The 6,382-nt window shown below is 39.6% G+C and overlaps 1 pseudogene; it reads right to left on the bottom strand.

Moving 5' to 3' along the window:
• Positions 1 to 4,928: 4,928 nt before the first annotated feature.
• Positions 4,929 to 5,976, bottom strand: LOC103673996 (annotated as a pseudogene).
• Between the last annotated feature and the right edge of the window lie 406 nt (positions 5,977 to 6,382).

Here is a 6,382-nt window from a genome sequence, read left to right on the forward strand (position 1 = left end):
AATGAGAATGAATGAAATGGATAGGTTCAAGAAATAGTTAGAGCAGACTCAGTAAAACTTAGTATTTCACTGGAAAATTAGAGCTGAACGAAAGAGGGCATTAAAGATGACTTCCATGTTTCTGGCTTGAAAATAGCAAGTGACATTTCTTGTAAAGGGAAATACAGAGAAAGAGGAGGAGAAGCTCATGTGTTCACTGATGTCCATGTTGGTATTTAAATACTCTAGAAAATCCAAATGGGCCTGTTAGTGGGCACAGTGGTCAGTTTTTTGGATCTCGATCTCAGGCAAGAAGGATGAGCTTGAGATACAGATGAGGGGAATTTCAAAGTGTGGGCCAGAGTTTTGTCACCAAATAGACAGCATATTGGAAAGAGGTCACAAGAAAAGACCTTAATGCTATTTACAAAGCTGTTGACTGGGTTCAGGAACACAGCAAGAGTGGAGAAGTACTCTGGAATGAGCAACAACTGAAAGCAGCTACTACCTCTCGGCTTGAGGGGAACGGGAAAGGAGAAGCTACTGGGATCTCCAAGACCTACAGTTATAGAAGAAAGCCTAAGAGGAATGATCTCTGGTAAAGAAATGCATCCACTGCTAACCCAGAGCCTGGCAGGGAAGGAGCCAGAAAGATATTAGTATCTTACCTCTCTCTTCCTGGTATCTAATTTCCTGCTGATGTCTTCCTTGACGAGAGGAAACCGCCAACCAAAGAACTGATGATGCAGTTCATAAGAGATCAGCTTCCTGCAGCACAGAACAGGGTAGAGAAGAGTGGACCACAGACCTGAGAAGCAAAAGAGGATATCAGCACAAGCAGCATACGGAAGATTAGTACCTGGAGTTTTGATAGAGACTTAGATCATCCAGGAAGAGATGTAGACAGAAAGAAGGCCTAAGAGCAAGGTTTGCTAAACGTCAGAATTTAAGTGTCTAGAAAAAGTAAAGACATAATAATAATAAAAAGGACTTAAACAGAGTGATTAGAAAAGCAGAGAGGTGGACATTTCATGCAGGAAAAACCCTTCCAAGGAGGAGAGAGCAGCCAACAATATTAAATGCTGTGGTGACACAAAATAAAGATAGACCCGTATGTTAAGTTTTGCTTATACAGTGGCCATTTGGGAACTCAGTGGGTAGCTCTTTGAAATAGTCGGGCTGGTAGCCATATTGTGTCCACATAAAATACAAGGAGCATGTGAGGAAATGAAGACAACAAATATAGCTAATTTATTCCTGCAGGGGAGTAGGAAATATGAAAGCATATTTTTTCCTTTTTTTTTTTTTAAATGGATTGGAGACACAAGCATGTGTTGCAAATCCCATCAATTTAGCTGATGTGGTCTTGGTCTTTCTCTGTGGAGCCTGGCCAAGCCAGCTTTAGGAAGATGATTTTGCCATTGTTCCTTAGGTAGCTGTGGTCCCTCCAGGGCTGGACAGCTTTGAACAAAACGAAGAGTCAGAAGCTTGACGATGGCCACCATTTGAAAGGTTGACATCTGGTTCTCTTTACTGCTCTGGGAATGGACTTTGTGTGTGGCTTTCCGGGGAGGGTCCACTGAACCACTAAGTCTGTTTGTTTAATTCAGTTGGGATTATCACAGTATTCACTGATGCCAATTTGATAATAGGAAGACTTTCCAGCACTCCCTTTGCTTCCTCTCACCGAGGCATTTGATTATCCCACCTATCTGGGGATTTAAACATGAATCTCTAAAGTGCTAGACTTCCTCAGAAGACCAGCTGTTGGAAGAGAAAACCACTGGGCTGTTCTACTTTATCACATTTTTGTGTTACTGTGACATATGGTGTGAAGCAAATATTAGTGCATGGAAATATAAAACATCAGGATGCATCTGAGTTATCCCTCCCTAGTTACATTTGATCTGTGAATGCCGGAAACACTCCATTTCATAGCCATATTTATCATTCAAAGTAAATCATGCATTTGGGGGGCATAAAATGAGATGCTTTGGAATGCATGCGATTACCAACTATTGCATAATTCTCCAAAGAAAGATTTGAATTATATGGTCAGTAAAAAGGGTTGCTGCTTTAGAGTGTGGCAAAGAGAAGCGGAGGTGAAGGATACATTATAATAGATTAATATTAAGCAATGTTATTTTCCCTTTCCTCTTCGGTCCTAGAAATCAATGCCTTCAAGTGTTGCCTTGTGGAGTACTTTTGTTTGCTTTGTTTATTTTGTTTCGTTTTTATTGTATAGTCATTCTTGACATTTAAAATCTGTAAATCAGACATTTATAGATCAACTAATAGTTTTCAAGAGATTCCCATTGTATTTTCAGAGGTGTGTTGTTTGCATAGAAATGCACTTGCCTCTAAGGCATGTTAAAAATTACATTTAAAATAATTTGCCAGCGGGAGAGAGTATTAAGATAGAAAAATCAAGAGTCAGTATTAGAGAAGCTGTGAGTAAATGCTAAATCTAGTGTTAGAGGTATGGGAAATTTCAGGAGCAAATTTAAGGTCAGCTTAGTTTCAGGAGGTTAAGTGGACAATGTCAAGAATCCTGAGGGTCCAAAATAAGAATCAGCGGAAGCGCTGAGGTTACAGCAGTGAAGATGTCTTAAGGAGGAAATTCGAAACTGTCCATCCTTGTTTTGCTATCTTCGTGCTCCTTCCCTTACCCTCTGACTTGCACTACAAAACATACAGTGGAGGTGGGATGAGGATTTTGAAATTTATGCAGAAATTGCCCTGACAACGAAAGTCAATTGAATACTATCCTAAGCCCTTTATTGCTTGTCAATATAAGGAATAGACTAGGGAGTACTAGCAGTATAATTTCTAGAAAGTACTTTAAAAATTGTTGTCTTAAGAACCTTAAGTGGCTATCTTCCCCTCAGAAGACCTTTCTAATCGTATACATTTGTATATTTATATAATTATGCATTTGTATATTGTCCTGCCACCTCCTCACCTCCTCTCCCCAATTCTATTCCCCAATAATTCCAACCTAAGATATGTCATTATGATTTATTTTAATAGCCCTGATTATTTACATTCCACCTGGAAATCACCTCTTTGGTTTCTAAGATATTAACCTACCTTTCACTCGAACTCTTTGGTGCTAATGTTTTTTGTTTGGTTGGTTGGTTTTTTAATACAGCGACCTCACATTTGCGATGAAGTATTGGGTAAGATAAGAGACTTGGCTTTCTTAGAGGTCAAAAAAACCAAAACAAACAAACAAAAAACCCCCCCAAAACCCTTTTTATCTTTTTGTTTTCTCTCTCTCTCCTTCTTTCTTTCTTCCTTCCTTTTTTTTTTTTTTTTTTTGGTAAGATCCAAATTACTCCTGCTCACCAATTAGGGAAGCTCATATGCAGTCATTCCTCTTGCTCTTCTCTCTCCCTCCCCAACCTGCTGTCCTCATGATAGTCACTACACATATTTACATCTTGTTTTCTGCAATGAATCTACCTCTACTCCTCCTGGAAGACTTATGATATTCTTCCTATGTGTTCTCATAGCATGTTCTTATTAAAACATTAATGCACATTACACATTGTATTGTAATTTTATTTCTACCCTCTCCAAACCACAATGTCCTTTAACTCAAAGCTCTAGCTTATCCTTGTCCATATCCCTACAATTCGGTATAGTACATAACATTTAACAACCACAATGCTAAGAAGGAGATACAAAAACAGAAAAAAAAAATTAAAGCAATGATAATAATACTAAGTAAAAGAAAATAATTATTGAGGGTTTATTATGGTCCAAAGTTTGTCTTGGTTAATTTACATGTTAAAAAGTTTGGAAGTAGGTATGGTTGCAAGAAACAGAAAATCTCAAAATAACGAAGAATTAAAAATGAAGTAGTCTACTTTTTGCTCACATTCAAGAACTTCAGAGGCAGTAGGTCTGGACATAATACATCACCCTGTGGTAGCAAAACCCAGGTTCCTTGTATCTTGTGATCCCCATCGTCAACCTCTATTCTGAAGGTCATCTCATGCCTCAAGATGGACGTTAGAGCTGCTGGAGATCCATCATACCTAAATTGCTGTCAGCAAAGAAAGATAAGGGGAGCAAACTCCTTCCCTCCACTCACTTATTTTAAGATCTCTTCTCGGAAGTTTCAGGTGGAGCTTTGCTTGTGCCATATTGGCTGGAGCTAGTCACATGATCATTCTTGACCAAAAGGCATGGTGGAAAATGGAGTCTTTTTTTGTGGTAATAATGCAAAACATTTATTTTCTATATCAGATAAGAACACAGCTAAGTAATCCAACTCTACTGCAGCATTATAAAAATCATCCCTTCACCACAGTGTAAGATTTAAATGCATCTGCGCAAGGGTACATCCTGTATAAAAGTAGTAGAAAGATTGGTGCTGCCCTGCCAAGTACTTCCAGTACCCATCCGGGTCCTACTGCAATGCTGGTAGTCCCGATGGCTTTATTGAAATAAATCAGTTTTAAAAAAATAAAGCATTTATAAAGACAAGTCAAAATGCCTCACAAACCATATATTCAACTAAAACTTTATGTATTTAAATGTTGTATTTGCCTCCCACTGATAAACCTGCATTTCACTCAAACTAAGCAATAAATCTTCCATACTGAAGTATCTTCCTTGCTCAATTAAAGGAAAAAACCTGAAATGATCAGTTAAAAAAAAGAAAAAATGCAGGCATTAACATACCCTTTTAAATTGTTTTTAAATATTTTGAAGGTTAAAAAGGCTTAAAGTTTGTAATTCCTAGTAGGAGAACATTATCTGAGTGAATAACCTAATGGAAAACCACTATAAAATGTTTCAGTTGCACGTGGGGCAGAGGGATAGGGATTCTCTTCACAGCACCCTCGCTTTCTCTAGGAGAAGGTGAGAGGTACACTGGTTTGTAGTACTGTGATGGCCACTAGCTGATCAAAGTTGCTCTTCCTTCGGCAAGGGCTTTATTAGTTAGAAGGGCATCTGGCTGACAATTTGCTAATGAGATTCATAACCTTTGGGTTGCTCTGATATTTTGAGGTATTTGCTGGTTTCTGGGCCACATGCTGGAAGGCCACCGTAACTTCTGGATCCCGCGTGGCTCTAAGAACCTCTGGATCACTAAGAATTGTATTGAGCCCAGGTGTTCCTGCCATTCCAGGCATTCCTCCAGGAAAGTCACCTGGGAAGGAGCCATGCTGAGCTCCTGTTTGTCCTCTGGCGTCTTCCTCCCTCTGGGCTGTCTCCTGTTCTTCCCAAGCCTTCTTAGCTCTTTCTATTTATTTGATCTCCTGCTCTTCATCCTTTTTCACATATTCAGCAATTTTCAGGGCCCTTGGTTGAACTTTCTTCAGCACGCACAAGCATCTTCTTCATAATCCAGTTTACAAGCATGGGCAAGATTATGTGCTGCTGCTTCCCAATGGCCCGGAAGTCTGTGTGCTTTCCCTCACCACTCATAAGGCTGAGCTGAATCGGGATTTATTTCAATAGCTCTGTCACAGTCTCAGATGGTAGCATTGGCTTCTATAATTTGATGAAGACACTGACTCTCTTGGCATAGAGAATGGCCAAGCAAGGATTCAGCTTGATTGCACCTGTGAACAAGTCAATGGCTTTCTGTAGTTCACCATCACTTAGGGTATCAATGGCAGCCACTGTTTTTTTCTCATTTACCTGACCCATCATTTTCTCAGTATGCTCTACATTTTTATCTCCCATTTCTTGAGGGGTATCAGTATCTGGTTCAATCACACTTTCATCGTCAATTTCTAGACCACTTTCCTCACTTGATGGTTTGTCTGTCTTTATGTTTTCCTCCACCTTCTTACTATCTGTTTTTTCTTCTTTGATATTGTCTTCTGATTTAGTTTTATGAACAGCAGGTGGTATTTTACCCACCATGCTCTCCACCCACTCACACAGGAAGCGTATTTCCTTGATGTGCAGAATGCTTGGATCCTGCTTACACATTTTCACCAAGGCCTAAAGCACATTCAGTCTGTGGAGATCCATTGTCCAGAGGCAATGGGAGGTGGCAGGAACGACAGAGGTTGCAGCCTGATCCCAGGTGTGGGTCCTACCTCAGCGTGACCATGTGGAAGGGATGGAAATGTAGTCTTTATTCTGGGAAGCCATGTGACTAAATAAAAGTTGGGGATTCTCTTAGGAAAGAAGGAAGGAAGAATTGCCATTAGAAGATAATTGGCAGTCTTTGGCATATGTATATTAACAAATTTAACCCTCTAAACAACCTTATGAGTACTAACCTTAGGGTACTCTATAAATACTATTCATTTATTTGATAAATATGATTGTGCATTACTGCATATTAGATGTAGTTCTAGGGTCCTGGGATTTGGCAGGACACAAGGCAGGCAAGCCCCTGTCCTCTTGGAGGTTTTATTTTAGTTAGGAAGGC

Source organism: Ursus maritimus, unplaced genomic scaffold (genome assembly GCF_017311325.1).
Source record: "Ursus maritimus isolate PB19 unplaced genomic scaffold, ASM1731132v1 scaffold_25, whole genome shotgun sequence".
In the NCBI taxonomy this organism is placed as follows: domain Eukaryota; kingdom Metazoa; phylum Chordata; class Mammalia; order Carnivora; family Ursidae; genus Ursus; species Ursus maritimus.